At 44.1% G+C, this 19823-nt stretch overlaps 1 pseudogene across 1 annotated transcript in view; it reads right to left on the bottom strand.

Moving 5' to 3' along the window:
* Positions 1 to 5759: 5759 nt before the first annotated feature.
* The window catches only part of LOC149358207 (uncharacterized), a 39009-nt pseudogene continuing 24945 nt past the window's right edge, over positions 5760 to 19823 (bottom strand). Inside the window, exons 2-6 of the transcript XR_016288642.1 lie at positions 18340 to 18532; positions 16562 to 16698; positions 15293 to 15409; positions 13737 to 13806; positions 5760 to 12824 (exon numbers count right to left, since the gene is read on the bottom strand). The product of XR_016288642.1 is annotated as an uncharacterized LOC149358207 (transcript). The remainder of the gene's footprint in view (positions 12825 to 13736; positions 13807 to 15292; positions 15410 to 16561; positions 16699 to 18339; positions 18533 to 19823) is intronic.

Here is a 19823-nt window from a genome sequence, read left to right as displayed (position 1 = left end):
ATATATATATATATATATATATATATATATATATATATATATATATATATATATATATATATATATATATATATATAGCCAGCAGCCACAGAAACGAAGGGACAGAGGGGCTTTCGAATTTTTATTTATTTTGTGGTGTTCTTCGATTTAGAATATTACTGAATATGTTATCACTTAAATCTAATTGATTAGAAAAGCAGAAGAAAAAACAACCACATGCCGCCGGTGGGATCCGAACCCACGACCTCCGAATTACGCGTCCGGTGCTCTACCGCTGAGCTACGGCGACGGCTGTCAAATCTTCTGCTTTCGGGGGTATTTATGTTTACAAATAACCTAACCTAGAGGGTGTTCATCAGCGCCACCCACGTTCGTAAACGGCGGACATAGTACGTCCTGAGTTACGGCAGATGTGACGTGGAACGTCATCGAACGGCGAGGGTGGAAGCTGTGTTAGAACCCTCTTATGCTTCCTATGGCGTCAAGGCTGCCAGAACCGAGGCCCTCGCAAAGCAATTAAGCAAACAAGGGAAGGGGAATGAAGGGCTCGTTATAAATATGAGAGAAGCCAACAGCCACAGAAACCAATCAAGAGCGGGATCTCACGATATATGAAAACATTGCGTTAATAAACAACGTCCCGTTGAAAAATGTTTGTCTAAAATTTCTGGGTATGTTTCGTGTGTGAGGAGGCGGGGAATTATTTTGTATATTAACTGCACCGACAGCAACTGCCTGACTTACCATAATTGCCTTCTTTTTTGTTTTCTCGTGTAGAAGCGCCAAACTTACGCTTTCTCTACACCTGAAATTATTTATTTGATGCAGTAAATTCCGCCCACAGACGAGAAGAGTGAGCAGGAACGAGCGCCGTAAATGCCACACGTAAAGTCGGAAGCGAAAAAAAAAAGTACTTGTGCGAAGCATGACAAGTCTTTCCTTCTCACTAAATGAAACTAAGTAAGAGAAGCTGCCGTGTAATAATTTGTATCGTATGTCAACTTCTGCTCGATGAGATGATTACTTGTGTCTTCGCAAAGACACGGCGCGGCTTACCTCAGTGACAGCGTCGTCGCCGGCTCGTCATCCGGCCAGGTGGGCCCAATTCGGGCCGGGGAATCTGGGTCACACTCAGCGTTGTATCCCGACAGCTCTGGCGCTCACGCGCGCTTGAGTTTACCTTCCCAGCTGAGGGGGAACTCTCCCTCCTTTTCCCCAAAATGGCGCCTATGATGATCGTGGTGCAGGCCGTGGCGCCATCTGCCGTCTGCGGGTGGAACTGCTCTCACTTCCGTTGATGACCCAGCCAACATTTTAAAAACGTTGGCATCGGCAGTTTCTTTTTCTTGATTTCGTTTCTTTTTATTCTGCACAATAATTATGCATCAGAAATGCATGACGTGTGCCTAAAGTCTCCGCACGTTTTCTTTTTCCTTTGCACAGGAAGACATTAGTTCTCATGAACAGACCATAATCGAATGGTTCTTGGTAGTTCTTGCTTTACATGTCACTGTGGTTTTATATACGATCAGATCTTCAAGCACTTTCTCCATAGCCACAGAAATACGCCCTTCCGGATATTACTGACTCCCTAAGATGATAAAGCAATTCATAGCACGATTGTTTTTTGAGTCGGCTCTCACAAAGTTGTGTCGAAATGCAGTGCACTTAAGCTTTTACATTAAGGCATTAAAATGGTGCGTTCAGAAGGCTTTATTTTCGCGGCGATCATAGCGGTGGTTGACAACCTACTCAAGAAGATAAAAGCTGAAACTCAGATGAGAGGGGTACGACCAAGCCCCCAGTGTTGTTATTATGTGCACTAAGTCGCCCGCCAAGTCCCAGAAAGGTGTCTAAGAGGCACAGGCTTCGCGTCATTTTTTGTTTGTTTACCCAGTAATATCGCTGTGCTATGCCTGGGTGTTTCTGAAGATGGACCAAAAACAAGTGGATGCAAAATGAAACATGAAAAGGCACGCGTGAAATGCAGCACGGGAGTCGTGTACGGCATACCGCTTGCATGTGGCCCGATGGGCCGTTATTTTAATGGGCGCACATGGGAGCTCTAGCTTTTACTAGGCATTAAAGGGAACGCATTTGCATGTCCACTGCAGCGCACGTGTGTTGCTTATGAGCCGCGGTTGGAATGAATCGCTACTCGCCAGAAGCCGAGACACAAAACCACGTGAACTTCTCGAAGGGTACCGCATAAGGTAATGGGGGACGTCTGCGTGAGTCACACTTTGTTTAGCTAAGAGGTTTTACAGCCACGTCTGTTTACAACCTGTTACTGGGTTTCGCGTCGGCGTAGTAGTAGTAGTAGTAGTAGTAGTAGTAGTAGTAACAGCAGTTCGACGTAACCGGTGGATGGTTGCCATGGTAACCACCGAGGTTGTGTTTGCATGACGAGAGAAGAAGGATGCGTAACAGGAAGGTGGTTGCCGCAGACGGAAGGAAGGAGGAGGGTATGGCGAGAGGGAAGGAATGTGTAACCGGAGGATGGCGATCACCGGAACCATATGGAGGGTGCTTACCGTGAAAGCAGAAGGGCATGACTAGAGCAGAGGAATGCATAACGGAAAGGTGGTTACCAGCGAAAGCATCTGGTTACATTGGAAAGAGGATGATTACCGTGGGAGGAAAGTACTGAAGAGCAGAGTGCGCAACCGGAAGGTGATTACTGTGGAAACCATCTGGATGGTGGTCACCGTGGAAGGAAGTGGGTGCGCAAACAGAGCGTGGCTGCCATGGGAAAAAAATTCAGGGGGCACTTTGTCTCTCTTAAGTGCTGTAAGGCGAAAGCCTTTCCTGGCGCACTGTTTGGCATTGACTGCGAGACTGTTTGTGCTGCACTGGTGCTTTATTTGACTACACACTTTGACTACACATTACAACTAACACTTTGACTGCCGACTTCAACTGCTTCTTTAGCACGACTCTCTCTCTCTGCTTCGATGAGTTCGGTTGTATCCATGGCACCTGTTCGCAGTAATGAGGTATGTAATGTGGTCACCCATGGACGCCTTACGCCCCCTGTCGGAGCGGACGACAACTATTTTTTATTAGTTGTCGTCTGCTCCAAAAGGCGGCGTCAGGCATCCGTGGGTGACCTCATTACTTCGAGTCCGCGCACCATGACGTCATAACCATTTCGACCAACCGAAAAGCGTGACACCTCTTCTGACAACCTTCTGTCGACAACGATGAGGCATTAAAGGCTTTCCCCTTAAAACTGAGAGAGTGGTAACCGTGGAAGGAGGACGGAGGGTAATACCTCGACAGCTGTCGCTGAATCTCATTTCAAACAGTGGTAACAGCCCTGCGATTTTTTTTTTTTTTTTTGCATGGTCGTTCTTTGCATGCGCAGGTGCTTGATTTGGGTTCTTTCTTAGCGGCACGTAAAGCGCATATTAAATCTTTGCCTATATATGCGGGGTTGAGAAGATCAATAAGTGCTAGTCGAAAGTTTGCACCTGTCCTGTCTACCTCGTCTACTGTGTTCCTCTTTTACATTCATGCAGTTTCTCTTTGAAAAGAAGCCGTGTCTAGCTAGTTCAGCAGCACTTTCTGTTTAAGCATTCATCTATCCACTCCTATAGGAATTAACTGGGCGCTGTGATCGTAGATGACGCTACGCTGAAAGCAGCTGCGCTGAACCAACTAGCTCAACGCGAAAGCGTAGAAGCGCTTGATGGATCGGAGACTGGTTTACGCGCCTGCGCATGAAGGCAGCCAAGGCGGCCAAACGTGTCACTAAAGCTGAGAACGCCGCTCTAAACATGAACTGTAAGCGACTTACATTTCGCCAGCTCACTAGTAACGCAATAATGTCGAGGAGTCCGAGCCGCAGAAAATAAAAATAAAAAAACCACGAAAACAAAAAACAAACTAGCAGCTGTTTAACTATATGTTACATCGAATGGTCGTGCGATAGCTGTTCTTGCGTCTACTATGATTCGGCTGTTCCTCGCCTCTTGGCTTGACTGGTTGCTTGCGTCTGCTGTGTGTGCTTTGACTCGGATTAAGTCAAATTTGGAGACTACCATCGTACCGAGCACATTCAAATTAGCCTGGACATCAATTTAGGCCCAAACGATGAAGGTCGAATTTCCGGGGTGGGGTGGATCAAATTGTGGAAGAGGCCCAGGTCGAATTTGGAGACTACCATCTTATTGAGCACATTCAAATTAGCCTGAACATGGATTTTGGTCCAAATCGATGAAGACCAAATTTCAGGGGTGGAGAGGGCGAAATTATCATGGCCACTTCAATGCCATGCACACACATATAAATAAAACTCGAGTTTTGCATTAAGTAGAGCTATCGCTCTAAGAGAGGCAAATAACGTTGCGGCAGAGCGGATATACCGGACATGAGAAAGTCTGCATTACTTTTGAAAGACTGTTGGCGCATAACGTTACATGCAGCACGCAATATCTGGGCGGAGGACAGTTTACGATGCAGTGCGATCCCTTTTGTACTAGAATACTATGAATTCAGCTCTGTCATTTTCCCGCAGGGTACTCACATGGTTGTTAATTTGAATCATCCTGCATTCAATTGTTGTTCAGCGCAATGTCAGAATACTTTCGCCACCCCACTTAACGTCACATTGAGAGCAACCCTAAGTTAGATCAACAAGCCATTCCCCGAGTAACGCAGTGAAGAAACTGTAGAGGAAACAATAAAGCGTTTCTTCGGGTGCCTAAATGTGTGCGCCTCGAAAGTAACCTGCAAAAACCTGTTCTCAATATTTTATATTCTACACGGTGGCTTCAGGAAGGAACGTAGTAGTTGGTAACTGCCTTGCCTAGCTCCCGGCCACTTGAATATTTTTATTTAGTTAATTGTATGTGCCTGTGCGCGACACTCACGCGCAACGACAACCCTTCCCTGCGTAGAATAGCAAGGCACCAACGTAAAAGGTTCTTTCACGTCTGCCCCTCCTTCTGCGGCATTCTAGCATCGAATTTTTGTCAGCGCACAGCATGAATATGGCGGCAGTACATAATTCATGGCGGCTGCCAGCTGAGGTCACGTCGGGCGCCAGCCGCGGGCCTCGTTTTTCAACGCGTTAGTTTTTTGTTTCCTGTCTTCTGTCTTTTGCTTAGAAAACAGTAACAGTAAATCGGGCGTGATAAAGAATGGCTCCGCAACACTTGTCGCGAACGTCCAGGACTTAATGACTGGGAAAAGTTGCCCCTTCTACAAAAGGGAATATTGACGTCTTCTTGAAAAAGGCCGGATTTTCTTTCTCTAATAGAGTGCGCCTGAGATTCCGGTTCTCCAGATCGCGGCGGCTGTTTCGCAAGTATCTCTGTTATGCAGTTTACTCCTGGGTCTCTAAAAGATAACATTCCGTTTATTCGATTCTGTTCCGTTCTTACCCTCTATGGAGACTGTCCTATCCATGGTGGAAAGGGGAAACTGACAACACTTATCCAATTAAGAATTTCAGAGGAACAAAACTCAGATAGCATCTTCATATCATTCCCGGCCCTAATCTCTGAGAGCACAAGCAATTCACTGCATCAGGTGACAAGTTAACAGCAGTCATTTTGTAACACTTACACACAGTCTAGACTTATCGAGCTTTATGGCTTTCGTACTATGTCGACAGCTTCGAGAAGGATAGTTAACTATTCAAAACTGGAAAGAAAAGTAAGTTGGTGTGAGGAGAAAAGGAGGAGGATACATGCAGGTAAGCATCCATGCTGCTAAATACACTCTTCAGTTTGTGGACAGAAAATGAGAAGACCCAACTTCAAGAATTGTTTATTCACAAATTAGATGGTACACAGATTGGAATGTGACTGTAGGTCGTCATCATATAGTTAGTTGGAGGCAGTGCCGCTTCTCAAACACCCATGTGGTTCAACTCTTAGATTTATGTGACAACCTCACTAACGTTCGTTTCCATTTTATATATATATTTTTTCTGCGTAACGTGACTGATAACATGAATGGTACAGTAGCGTGAAGCGACAGAGAATATAGATTTTAGTGTCAACTGTCGAATGTGTCTCGAAAGCTGAATGATCTCCACAACAGCGCCTTAAGACAGCGAAAGACTGGAATGGAGGTTTCGTAATTAGCTTGTACTACCTACTTCAAATTAGGTTCGCAATGCACACGAAACGAAATACATTTACAACAAGTGCACGTACAGATGAGACACACATGAATACTTGTTACATGTTTTGCGTTAACTGCAAAAAAAAAAGTTAGACATTGTTGATTTTTAACATAAAGTTGTAATAGAGTGGGCGCAATGTCCTTCGCGCACCAAATGCATCTTCAACATGAATGGTATTCCAGATACTTTTTTTTGTAAATATCTAAAATACATTTATCACTCAGACAGATACAGAACACACAAAGGAAATAGAGTGGGCGTAAATTTTACACACTCGCAAGCTCCACTTATACGCAGGTTGGAGTAAACCATTATAAGGCAAACAGAAATAAAGCACCGAGAAAATAAGCGCGCAGAATCGCCTGCAGTGACTTCATTGGGCCCTTATATTGTTCTTAGTCTTTCTTGTTTTCATTAACCTGTCAGCTGGATGGCTGTTTTCACACGAGACGATGTCTTCACACACAACAATGAATAAACAAAGCTAAAGAACGGACGAGACGCATAGGCTTTCTGCAAAGTGCAGGCGTCTAGGCTACTGAAGCGTGAAGCACCGACTGCACAATAAAAGGCATTGTATGGTTGGACAGCAGTGAGAAGCTTTAAATATGGCTTAAAATAAATGTGCTCTTTCCTCTCTGTCAACTACTTTCCAAAAATACTTTGGCAGCCCAAAACAGAACGGCTGGCGGTTTTGTACAAGCTGAGCGCGGCATCTATCACTAAGGTTGTGAAAGTGGGCTCTCTAAAAAAGAAAACAAAACAACTGTGTTCTGGCACAGAAGTTGCAATTCACCTCCTTTTTCCAGCCACAGCTTTATTAAGCAAGAAAAGATAGCGGCTTTCCATTTTGTGGACAGTAAAGACCAGTGTTTCGCAGTAGCGGGGCAGACTACACTGGAAGGCTGACAAATATCGGTGTCATAATATATTTGGGCGTCGCTAGCGCAAAGTCGTCGAAGATTTACCGAAGGATTCAGAAAGTTTGTCAGTGCCTTCTTTACTTTTTTTTTAATCTCACGTTGGGGCTAATAAACAGAGAAGGATTCAGTAGATATTGCACAGATTCAGTAAGCTCTGAATTAACAATGAAAGGTAAATCAGGTCACGGAATACTTTCAGTCACTACAAGGTTGTAGTGAAGTATCAACGACAGCTTGGCTTAGACGTTATAGCCTGTCTTACCAAATCCGTGCAGCAGATGATTAACGCAGAAATGTCACCTTAGCGCTGGCCAGTGACGATGTGAGAAAGGCTGTGCAGGTTTCGCAGGACAGAGTAAGAAAATGTTTTATGGGTTACGAAAGTTAGCATCCCTTAATGGTTCACTGGTTCGTACTGGGCCATCGGCCGCATTCAACGTTAAATACACAAGAACAATAAATGAGACAAGTTAAAATAAAGTAATTAAAACAAACAACAAAAGCAATATAATTTTTTTGCCCTGTCTAAGGAACTGATAGGATATATTCTAAATGCTTACGTTATCTGTGTGCTCAAGGAAAAGCGCCGCTGGCTGAATCGACTATAAACGCCAAAATTTCAGCGTTCCAACGAAAACCGAGCACGGCTATGACGATAGCTACCCAGTCCCCTTGTCACGATAGCTTCCTACGTGATCCTGGGTAAACATGCCGACATGTAGTACATAAATGAGACCGTGCAGAGATAAAAGACATATAATTTAGAAAAGGTGTGGTGTTTTCCTTTAATGATTGCCTGCAACCATGTAATACCGAGGACAAAACAATTAAACAAGAATTATACCATCCAAATGAAAGGGCAATAATAGGACGAATTAAGCTGGCGTAGGTTAAAGAAATGAGGTGGTTAGTGTCAGCTAGAACTCTCATCTTGTGCCGGAAGTGAAAATTATTGGTGGCGTTGTTTAATTTCCATCCACCTGAATCGTCTTGTCGTTCTCATTGCTGCAATGTTTATGTTTTATATTCCGCGATAACACATGTGGTGGAACGTTCCCAAGCTTCATTTTCTACGTAATCTAGCTGGCTGAACAACAAAACAGCAGTTCTTTAGTGCACATATAAGATAAACCTAGCTTGACTAAACATTTTCATATTGCTTTTTCTTGCTTGACTAGAATATTAGTAGCTGTGCTTTTTACTACTGTAAAGCCTGAGTGCAGCAATTAACCCGGCAGATAAAGAATGCATGGCTAGTATCTGTGCTTCCGTTAGCATTTACGTATTTATTTTGTTGCTGTCCCGTCGCTGTAGGTTACTTATTCCCATCTGTTTATTTAGGCGCTTTCTGCTCCCTTCTCAAAAGCTAAGCGAATGACAGATTCAGTTTGTTCAGAGCTGCTCCTGTTATATTGCTCAAACGGGGTGGGGCGTTGCGAAAACTGGCGCCATAGAAGTCGGGTATGGTTTTGATTATGTTGACAGCCACTTTCGTGTATCATAACTAATCGTAACTCGTCAGCAGCGTCTTTTTATCGCACCTTTTATCGGGCGGCGAGCAGTGCGGCATTTGTGAATTTTATATGTAGGAACCAAGAGCCAATGAGGCATGTTATAATGCAGAATGCATAAAAACATTGAATGGGATGTCATAGGGCTTAGTGAGATTGAGTGAGCGAGAGAACAAACGCGATTAAATGACATCCAGCCGTGGGCTTGGGCAGTTCATGTAATGCGAAGGGAAGATAACTGCTGGCCCTTAAGGGCAACGGAGTGGATTCCAAGAGAAGGCAAGCGCAGCAGGGGCGCCAGAAAGTTAGGTGGGCGGATGAGATTAAGAAGTTTGTGGGGATACGGTGGGCGCAGCTGGCAAAGGACAGGGCTAATTGGAGAGACATGGGAGAGGCCTTTGCCTTACAGTGGACGTGGTGAGGCCGATGATGATGATGATAAAGCTAATCGCTCTCCGCATGGTAGCTCTCAAACGCGGAAGCTGATAGTGTATTTTGTTAGTTTTTTACATCAGTTTATGCTTCTCCGCCTTCAATGTTAAACCTGATGTGGCTGGGGTAACTGCCCACGCGATTAAATGGACCAAAGTGACTCCTTCTCGTCGCATTCTAACCGCAAAACATGTAATTTTTCGGCTGATAACAAACACATACGCACTGTTTCAGAGAAATATGGCAGCGCATCTTTTCCAAATACAACTGCGGTCCGACCAGAAGTAACTTTCGTGCGTGGTCTGTTAGATGACGTTCGGTTTTCTGCCATACATCACAGAACTGAAACAATAAGCCCTCATACACGCTGGCGCGTATATAATAACGTCGACTGAATAGCGAAAACTTTCAACGCACTAGTTTTCACGCAGTCAGCGTTCATTTCTGACACAATATTAGTAAAAAATGCTTGTGACATACTCTTTCAGCTGCTCATACGTAGATGAGTAATTGGGTAATTGTGAGTTATTGTACATGTTCTGCCTTCTAAGACCAAATCTGTCTTGATGTAGTGAAATACCCAAATACCCCAGATGTGTTTGTCAGCGCCCCGGAAATCTTTGTATGGTGGCACCGCGCAGAAACGCCTACATTTCCGCAATGCAGGAAGTAAAACAAACAGTTGCGTGTGTACTCTTCCATGCGTTTACGGAGACAGCAGAAATAAAAATGTTTGTCAAATACGTGTGTCTGGAAAGCACGTGTTTGTTGCTGATACCATACGACGTACATATATTCGGAATGTGTGTGTTCGATCTTTCATCAGAATGAGTTTTTTCTGCTAGAGGAGCAGCAATAAAGGCCATAATCTGCCTAACAAGGTCTTGATCCACAGATCTTTTCCCAGTGTGGGTAAAAAAGGTGCGAATAGCAAAAAAACATTTTCGCAAAGAAAGGATAGCGGCACGCGAAGGACAAAGTATACTAAAAACCGATGACAGACGCGGTCAGTCACAGCTTTTATTATTCAGAACGATAGAAAATGGCGTCTGCACATGTTTGTTAATTTACTGGTGGCAATTGCACCTTCGATTTCTTTAGTTTTTGACATGCTTATGCAAACTAACATTGTCTCCCGAATATAAATTAGGCTATAATAAAACGCCCGCTCGCTCTTATTATTTGCCATTGCCTTTTCTGCGCTCGTTATCGCGAGCACCCGTGAGCAAGCTATCCCAACAAAGCATATGACCTTCTGGTTAAAACATACATTACTATTCCCTAAAGCGGACAAGCAAGGCCCGTTGGTCCCAAGGATTAAACGCACCCATCGTTTAGGAAGGCAAGAGGAAAATAAAAAAAAACTATTCTGTGCATATACTCTGTGTTTATTATCAAAAAAATTATTCTATTAGTAATATGCAACATTGCTCCACCTAAAAAAAAAATACTGACTTCTCTATTCCGACTTGCGGAGTACGACTTTTTTTCACAGCTCCCATAGCATTTAACTTCCAAAGAAAGCGGAAATAAGTTTCAAGCTTCTTTTTATTCAGCAATACTTTAGCTCAGTGTCGCAACTCTCCTCCTGTTCTTATCTTTTTCGTTCCTTTTCTCCTACTTCCTCCACCGTTTGTAAGGTTGCTAATCTGGCATTATGTCCACTTATCTTTCCTTCTCTCTCTTAGCGTAACGATGTTTGTCTTTTTATTTTTATTCGCGAATTTACGTAGTACAATGATGCCGCTTTTGGGCTGTTGTTGAGCACATTTTTTTTTTTTTGTCACCTTATCATAGAAACGAAGGGATATTGTAGAGGTAGGGGCGAAGATAAGAAGACAATAGGGGAAAGAAGATGGTGTCCTAGCTTATATTTGCTTATATTAGCAGCAAATTAACTTTTTAAAGTTTATCCTTTAAAACCATTACGTTTTAAACGGAGGATAAGGGTGACGGCCCTGAAACCCAAGAAATATGGCGTATTTTGGAACTGTCTGGATTCTTTGCAGTGGAACTCCGGTTTTGTTTTTCTTCAGCTTCCGTACCATCTGCTTTGTTTTGCTCGGCGGAACGTCTTTTCCTCATAAACAAGCGAAGTAATGAAACCGTTGGCGTGGTGTTAAAACTACTCAGTCTAACGAAAAAATTCTACGTTCCTTAATTATTTTATTTTAGCAACTTAATTTTTTTGGTTGGGCTGTTTGCAGCTTACAGTTATGGATTCCGGTGAGCCCGCGCCTTTCCTGCTGTTATAAAACGATAAAAAATGGAGCTGTAACGCCAAGTACTACTGATTCTACGCTCTACGTGAATGATGAAGCTATAAACTAAGACTCCAAGCTCCCCTCGCTGAGGCACACAAATGTACAAAGTTTCAAAATGTTCCAAAGGACGCGTGAACACAGATGTTTAAACATTTGCAATGTAGAATAAGTGTTAAATAGACGGTGAGTACAATACAAAGCACCTACTTATGCTCACACCGCGATACACGATAGCGTTCCAGCCAAAACACGCGGAAACCAAAAGGACGGATCTCTCGAAATACATTGCACACGCACACAGAACAATGGTTAAACCCCACCTTTGGGCACGACACGACCTTGCCTGCTTGCTTATAGATTCCTTATCTGGTTGCAAGCCGAACGATTACGGCAGTCAAGAATCTTTCAAACAAATCTGATATTTTAGGCATGGAATATAGTCAGCGTGCTGGCAAATTTTCAAATTTCTTAAATAGTGATCGTACAGCTTTTGTGAGGAGTAAGTAGCCGCTGTACGAAGGACCACAACTGACGACTGGCCAGTTTGTTTTCTGCAACTTCTCTTTCCCAGCGAGCTTGGAGGGAGTCGAGCAGACTGTTCTTCGCGTACTACTGAGCCTAGTCATGCCGAAAGCACCACACAAGTTTTACCACATTACCTAATGTCATGTTTGGTCTCGTGGGAAATGGACTGTTTGCTCTCGACGAGGAACTGGATACGATGCGCGACAGATTTTCCCTCTTCCTTGTTCCATTGTGCATTAATACTACTTGGTTTCACGAACCATCTCTCATGTTCTGGACGCGCATTTTAGAGGTTAGTGTGTTCAGCGCGCCCAAAAAAAGGTGTTGAGTTATTTTTTTTTCCCGGCTAAGAACTCTGTTACAAAGCAGTTCTTTTTGTATTATTCCCATAAACATTCGACGCTGTGCTGTCATCCACACTAAAGATAATCTAATTGGGCGGAGTTTTAGTCGCGAGATGGAACAGCATTTTGTACCATTTGTTTTTACTATCCATTACTTGTCTTCCTTTCTTGAGTGAGGCGGCGGACCAAGGAACGAAATTAACTTTCTTGTCCTTCTTTTTCTCTTCTATCACCGGTTGCAACCGCCTGTGAGGTCACAGAAACTGCGTTCGCCGCGGTCTTGATATTAAAAGCGGGCTGAACCAATGACAGATGGACAAAGCACTGGATCAGAGAAACAGCCATAATAGAAACAAACATCCCCAATGTTTTCATTCGCCAAAGCCTGGACGTTGTCCCTTTTTAGCACACAAAAAGCACTTCGTGAGAAAAAAAATAACAAAAATAACTAGCCTGCACTACAATAGCAATAACATGATTACGGGTTAATCATATAGACTACTACTTGCACTTCATGAATCGCGGTGACTGCAGGCAATGACAACACCTTTGCGGCTAATAGGGCAGTGGTAAGACAGCCTTGCGGGCGCTCTTCTCGTCTCGCCCGTGACAGCTGCCCAAGCTTCATTTGATTCTCTGGAACTCATTGCCCACGCTTACCGCTGGCGGCCCGTCTCAGGTGCAAATTCCTGCACGAAAGGTAACGATTCACTGAAGAAAAGCGGCTCCCGTAAAAAGGGTGTTCAAAGTCACGAAGAGCTTAAGGTGCCTTTGCTCGAAACGTCAACCCCATTCATACAGCCACCTCCACACTCCATGCAGAGATTCGCGAACATATTGGTCTGGATGATTTCTTCAGCTGACTGATGGTAACAGCTCTACGTCTTTTTTTAGAGTCCTCACACGCAAAAATTGTGGACAAACGCATTTTTCAACAGGAAATAGTTTATGGACGCAATTTTTAGGTATATCGTAAGATTTAACTACATCTATCAACATATCTGCAGAACCCCCTCTCGGCAGGTTTGCCTTTTTCGCTTTTAACGTTTTTGCTGTCGTACAAAACGTTCAATCTTGCTTTTCCATGGCAGTCTTAACTACTTGACACAGGCGACAGACGAACTTAAAAAAAAAAGATTTTGCTGCGCATCGGAAGATTAGATCATTGCCTTCAATATTTGAATATCAGCACCTTACAATATTTCACAGTTGCCTCACAATTGAAAGTGAAGTCCTCAGCAAGTGAAGACTTGCTGAGAAACGTTGTTGCTTCAGGCTATTAGTGGCGCGTATGCGCATTAGAAGATTGGCCAAGAATCAGGAGGCATAGGGAGGGTAATCAGCAAGTCATGATTCTGATCAGCGGAGAAAAGGAAAAGGTGTAGACGAGAATGAGTGAGGTTTTAGTCCCACCACCAGGTAGGGCTATTAAAATTAGAAGGGTGGTAAACGTGCTCCGGGAAATATAAGTGACGAGAACAAAGTTTATCTTTCTCTTTCTCGGTGGGTACGCAGGTGCTCAAAGTGCGCAAAGCAAAAATTACAGTAGCACAATCAGTGCGAACAATCATGAGAACACCAACCAGATAGATTATACTTACGTAGGCGGTAAATGATCACGCTTTTCAAGATCAACCATTGAGGATGGTGAGCTTTACACTGCCGTGGCGCCTGTAACAGAACAAGCAATGCAGTGCAGTTTAGTGCTTGTGTAGTGTGGTTCAGCGCGTTTAATGCATCCTATGCTGTGTCCATGTGTGCATGGGTGTGCAGCACAAAAATGTATAAGTTACTGAAATCCGAAGATTTTCTTTTTCGGAAACAACAGGCGCTTCTAATCTCGTGCCTTAAACGAAGAGATTAAAAGTGAGAAAAGATTATTTCTTGAAACATGACCCGGAGCCTTTGCGACTGCCATAAATTTAAGCTGAGAAAATATGACCTACTGGTGGCGTGGCAAAACAGTTGCCACGTTTATTTTTATGCGTAGCATATTGCAATCACTCAGTTCAGCCCTTGGGCGCGGCCGGGCAGCCACCAAACCACGTGACGTGACGTGGTGACGTGACGTCACCAAACCACTTAAAAATAAAAAAAAACAAAAAAAAAGACGCCTGAGCATGGTGGCGGTTGCCACCGCCCCGTTTCAAAGGGGGCGCTCCTATCCATCCATCCATCCATCCATCCATACGTCACGGAGGAAAAGCTGCTGAGAAAATCGAGTGCCGCCAAGCAATACCTCGCGCAAAAAGACCGCGCAATATGCAACGCATTCTTGGTTTAACCAAGCTAAGCCTGGGCATCTTTTTTACCCATGAAAACTTATTTTTACTTTAGCGAGCCTTTCATTCATACTCTACATAAAGACGAATACGCCTACATGGGAGAAAAAGAAATTAAGCTCTGTAGCTTACTCCCTTTTACTCCCTCTAGCGCACACCCTTTCACAAAAGGGTGTGCGCTAGAGGACAGCTTACTGCCTCTTTACTCCTTTTTACTTATCTCATTGTTCAATTAAATTTCGTTTAAGATATTGCTTTATTAAGAGCACTTCAGTCATGCAAACTCAGGCTTAACATTGAATATATTGAATGCTTTTACTCGAAACGAAGCTCAGTAATCGAACAACACAAACAGTTCCCTCTTTAAGCAACAAGATTTCAGAATTGAGCTCACAAATGTATTATGAGTAGCAGAAATATTCCTAGCCGCCACGGTGGCTCAGTGGTTATGGTGCTCGGCTGCTGACCCGAAAGACGCGGGTTCGATCCCGGCCGCGGCGGCTGGAATTTCTTTGGAGGGGAAATTCTAGAGGCCCGTGTACCGTGCGATGTCAGTGCACGTTAAAGAACCCCAGGTGGTCGAAATTTCCGGAGCCCTTCACTACGGCGTCCCCCATAGCCTGAGTCGCTTTGGGACGTTAAACCCCATAAACCAAATTAACCAACCAGAAATATTCCTAGATACCGCTCTTTACGTAAAAAAATAAATAAATAAGGTTTTCCAGGGTTGAAGTGCGCCGTTGGTTGTCTGTGCAGAGTTGACAGAAATGGCTGTGAGCAGCTTGACACTCTGAATGTCAGCGATATTCGACGAATGGCGCTGTAACTTTAATGAAAAAGAAACCTGTTGGGTGCAGGACACCGCAGTGGCTCACCTTTGGAATGGCTGTCCAAGATGGGACTGCCGTTGGTGGACGCCAGAGGTGCGTATTTCTTCTTGTTCGCCGGAGAGTCAACCGGCACCGTCTCCATGACAAACTCCTCGGATTTGTCTGCGAGGTAAGAGTGACCGTCTAATGAAAATTTCAGTTTATGTTCGAAAAAAAAAAGGGAGCTTCAGATACGCGCGATGCGGTTAAACAGCACGTGAGAGAATAAATAAGTGTAAGCCCCACGAAAAAATGGTAGGCTTCTAACGCAGTTAAATTGAGTAGACGTGCGCGTGCGGAAGCATGTGTGTAGCCTGGCTGGCTTATGTTTTTGCTTTGCTTGGTCATCGGCACGTCTGGCGACGATATTAGACTCAGGTTAAGATCTTATCGAGGTTGAGCTGATCTGATCTGTTCGCTCTGCAGATGGAAGTTGATGAAGACGACCATTAGATTTCTGCCTGTTGGCAAAAACTCTGTTGTGCCTTATGATCTGTTTGTGTTGATGGGACTATTCAGTCTTTGGAAAAGCCGTATGATGGACAGACATGCCGAGCCACCAAGATCGTCCAAATCTGTGTTTCGTGAACAGTGTGCTTTGGTGAGGAGTGTATATGCTGCACGCGAAGAACCTCCAAGCTGGCTGCCGTGCTTAGATGCATGTGTGTGCCTCCCTGAATTTTGATGTTTTGATGGGGATGCAGTGTTGAGTTAGGGCTAAGGCCGGCTCGTATTAAGTAGCCCGGTAACATGAGACGCAAACCAGTTTGATTGAAGTTTTCCCCCTTTTTACGGAAGTTCTTCCATGCAATAAATAAAAAAAACTGCGGCGATAGCAAAGTGCTCTCGTACCGTGGCCAGTGAAGCTCATGTGTTAGCGCCGCCGCGTGTTCAAAACCCAGCCGCAGCAATATCTTCTTTTTTTTTCTGCATGGGCTGTTGCTATGCTAGGTTTCGCCGAATTCACCTTCAAGTTTCACACAAACCTAGTGAGCCGGTCAGACCTCGTGAAGTATTGCTATCACACTAAAATTAGTATAGGGAACATGGAAGCAAAAATTACTAATGCACGAAGGCTTAGGACACAAGCCCAGTTGGTTTTCATTGCTCAGTTGGATTCGCAAAAACGTCGCGACGAATTATTTTTGCAACACTTCGCACGCATTTAGGTTGCCAAGATATGATTCGGCCAGCTCCTTCAGAGAGCGATTGCCAGGCTGAGGGCAGACACGATTGGCACATCCCTCCATAAATGTTGTTACACGAGTTACTTACGATTTGGAATGTCGTGATTGTAGCGGGATCTGCACGCGTTGTACAGCGGGCACCGAGACCAGAAGCAGCAGATGATCACCAAGATGGTCAGCGCGAAGCAGGTGAGCGTCACCGACACGGCGATAGCTGTCGCCAAGCTGGAAAGAAAAAAGACAGCGAGAATATCATACGCGGAGCAAGTACCAGCCCATTATTAGAAAAGATCACGAGATCCAAATAAAACAAGGGAAATAAAAGACTCTCAAAATATAAAGCTTGAGCAGGGTCGACGGAGCACAAGAAGCTGTACGCATGGCATATACGAAGCGGTCAGACTTCCTAAACAGTAGGGAATTTAAAAGACAGCATAAAAGAAGCATCGATGAAGGACTGAACCTATGATAAACCTTTCGGCAGTCTACCAGTTATGCAACACCACTAGATTTTTGTTTCCCCCTACTTCAGCCGAACATGTGCAGTGTCAAGCTGGAAAACATCCAAATTCGGCACTTCTCTACAACCTTAATTCCATTTTGCCTTTCCTGCTGGAAACGGCGCAAAATAACTTCTACTCTTCAAAATTCGTGTAATACATTATCGGTTACGTTGACTACATTACTCCCTTGAATATCAAACACTAAAATCAAGCGTATTAAACTCTTTTTGCCCGGCCATTGCCAGCAAATAACCGTAGAGATGCAGATGACTAGTTAACTTCTACAGAAATCCCCAGACCAAGCTGGTACAGGAACAAACAATAACAAACAAACTGATAATATTCCTTACACAAGCACTCATCGCGGTAGCTAGATGGAGACGTCTTTCTGCAGCTTATAACGGGTTCCTAAGCACTAGTCTGTGTCAGTTTTTTTTTTTTTTTATGGGAACGAAAAGCATGAATTGCGTCGTATTAAGACTGTTTTGTGTGTTGAATAGTTCCGGGTGGCCGAAAATAACCCGGATCTCTCAGCTGCGACACGTCCGCCCCAAGCGCACATTGAAGCATTATGCTTTTAAAAAAAAATGAAGCCGTAAGCTGAAAAAAGACACTTCATTATTAATCGAAACTTCTGATGTCGCAAGGACAGGCTGCCTTATATTTCGGTGAATTTCGATCAGTTTAGCTGGAATTAAGGAGAGGAAGTTAAAACAGGGATGGATAATTTAATGCGCCGAGCTGATAACCGACAGCGGCCGTACAGATACCAGGAGCATAGAGTTTCTAAATATTATCTCGAATGAAAGTTGGCGCCACCGCCTATTCGAGTTTCTTAAAGAGCACTTCAATCACCGCGGGAATGCCGTAAAGACGAGGTATCTTACTTGGCTTTTCTAGTGTTGGGTCAAAAATGTGGATTCTTCCTCTGTATCAGTAGCTACTGCGCGATGCTCTCCTCTGATAAAATTACTTTAACAGTACTTTTTTCATTTCTTCAACAAATATACCGCAGGCTTTAGGCTGGTACCTACTTCGCAGCGTTCCTTCGAGGTTTACCGCGAGAAGAGTCGTATTGTTATGGCCGAATCCACGATGCATGCCAAACAATAACCAAGCCAAATACGAAACATCATCTTCCCGGTATTGCTGCGTCTCTACATGGTGGATTAAGTGTAATACCGCCTGCTTTCCCTTTAGGTAATATTGAGAAACTCAGTGACAAACAGAAGAAAGGAAAATATGAAGTATGACAGAGGAGCCAAGTAGGAAGAACAGGAGTAAGACGACGACGACGATAATGATGACGATGATGGTTATGATGATGATGATGATGATGGTGACGTCGCACGCGGCTACTCACGCATTGTCGATCTCGTAGAACCACCGGTCAGGCGGGCAGCACTTGGACTCCTCCTGCATGCAGCATTCGGTGTAGTCCTCCGGGAAGTAGATGCCGGGGCAGTGGTAAAAGTAGCGCTTCCAGGATCCGTTCCGGACACCCGTGCTGTCCGTGACCGTCTCCTGCTCCAGGTGGCTCACGCATGTCTTGGCCGCTGCACACGGAGCACAAAGGGGCAGCTCTTGGCGGTTAATGTGAGGAGTGAACGGCCCGTCAAAAACCGATACTGCACAGAACTAAAACTGCGCATTTAAAAAGGCGAGCCTGGTGCCTATTTATACATAGTACAATGGGTATTTTAGTTACGCTGATCATTGTGTTTGTTAAAAACATTTGTCTTTGCTCCCAGCGCCAAATTATAGTTGAACCTCGTTATAACGAATTTGAAGGGGCCCGACAATTACTTCGTTAGAGCCGCAACTTCGTTATAGCCCGTGACGACGAGCTTCCAAGGGGAATCGTCATCCCTTCGTTATATCCATAATTCCGTTTTAAACCTTTTCGTTATAACGAGGGTTGACTGTATTTAGTTCCATTTAGCCCTAGCAATCGGTCCCATTGCGGTTTTCCGCTTTGGTACTTACTCATGCATGACAATGTGTTCCATTCTGTGTGATAAAGCATAGTGCAAGAGGAACATATTCCTTATTTGTGATTGATTTAGGAAGCTGGAGCAACACGAAATTTCGCTTCGTGCGCTGCAGTTTATTGGTTCAATCTGAAGTGCTTTAAGGTGTACAACTGTCTTCTCTTCAACCCTGTATTCACGAACAACTGTGTGAGCCCATTAAGCCAGAGCTCAGTACTAATCCGTAATGTGATAAACGTGGTTCAGTTTAAATACTGGCACACATTTTATTAGATTGTCCAGCTTACACTGACAACAGAACCTGCTACCAACCCAGCACAGAGGTTACGTGAAGGTAGCCGAGTCACCCAATGCTTTGTTTGGTTATAATGACTGTTGGCTTCCTTTATATGTATTTCATAACGGGCCCCTCATTTCCCTCCCCTTGTCTGCAAAATATAGATTGTTATTCAAGCGCCGCTGAATCTACACAGCAATTATTACTTCATGTTCATGCCCCGACATTGTAAAGAATGTGCACCTGGCCTTGTCCAAATAATTTTTCTGAACATCAGAGAAGCCGCGCATGCGTAAAACAGCACGCCTATTAAGGCGAAAGCCTTTAATGGCTCATACTGTCGTCCGTTAACAAAGCGTGTCACACCCGTTGAACTCGGGAACTAAAAATAGACGAAAACCAGTAGTTGGTTCAGATACAGGAGGAAAAAATGAGCCTACAAGCCAAGTTTGATAACTGTAGATTAATTAATTAATTAATTTTAGGCACAAATGTTGAAATTGCGTAGAAATAGCGCGGACGTCGATATAGCCACGGGAATGGTGTGACGTCACATCTTCCGGAAGTCGTCATGGCATA

This window comes from Amblyomma mixtum, chromosome 2 (assembly GCF_055824585.1).
Source record: "Amblyomma mixtum isolate Tamu chromosome 2, ASM5582458v1, whole genome shotgun sequence".
Lineage (NCBI taxonomy): Eukaryota > Metazoa > Arthropoda > Arachnida > Ixodida > Ixodidae > Amblyomma > Amblyomma mixtum.
Note: the sequence above shows the minus strand (reverse complement) of the source record. Positions and strands in the feature narration are given on the sequence as shown.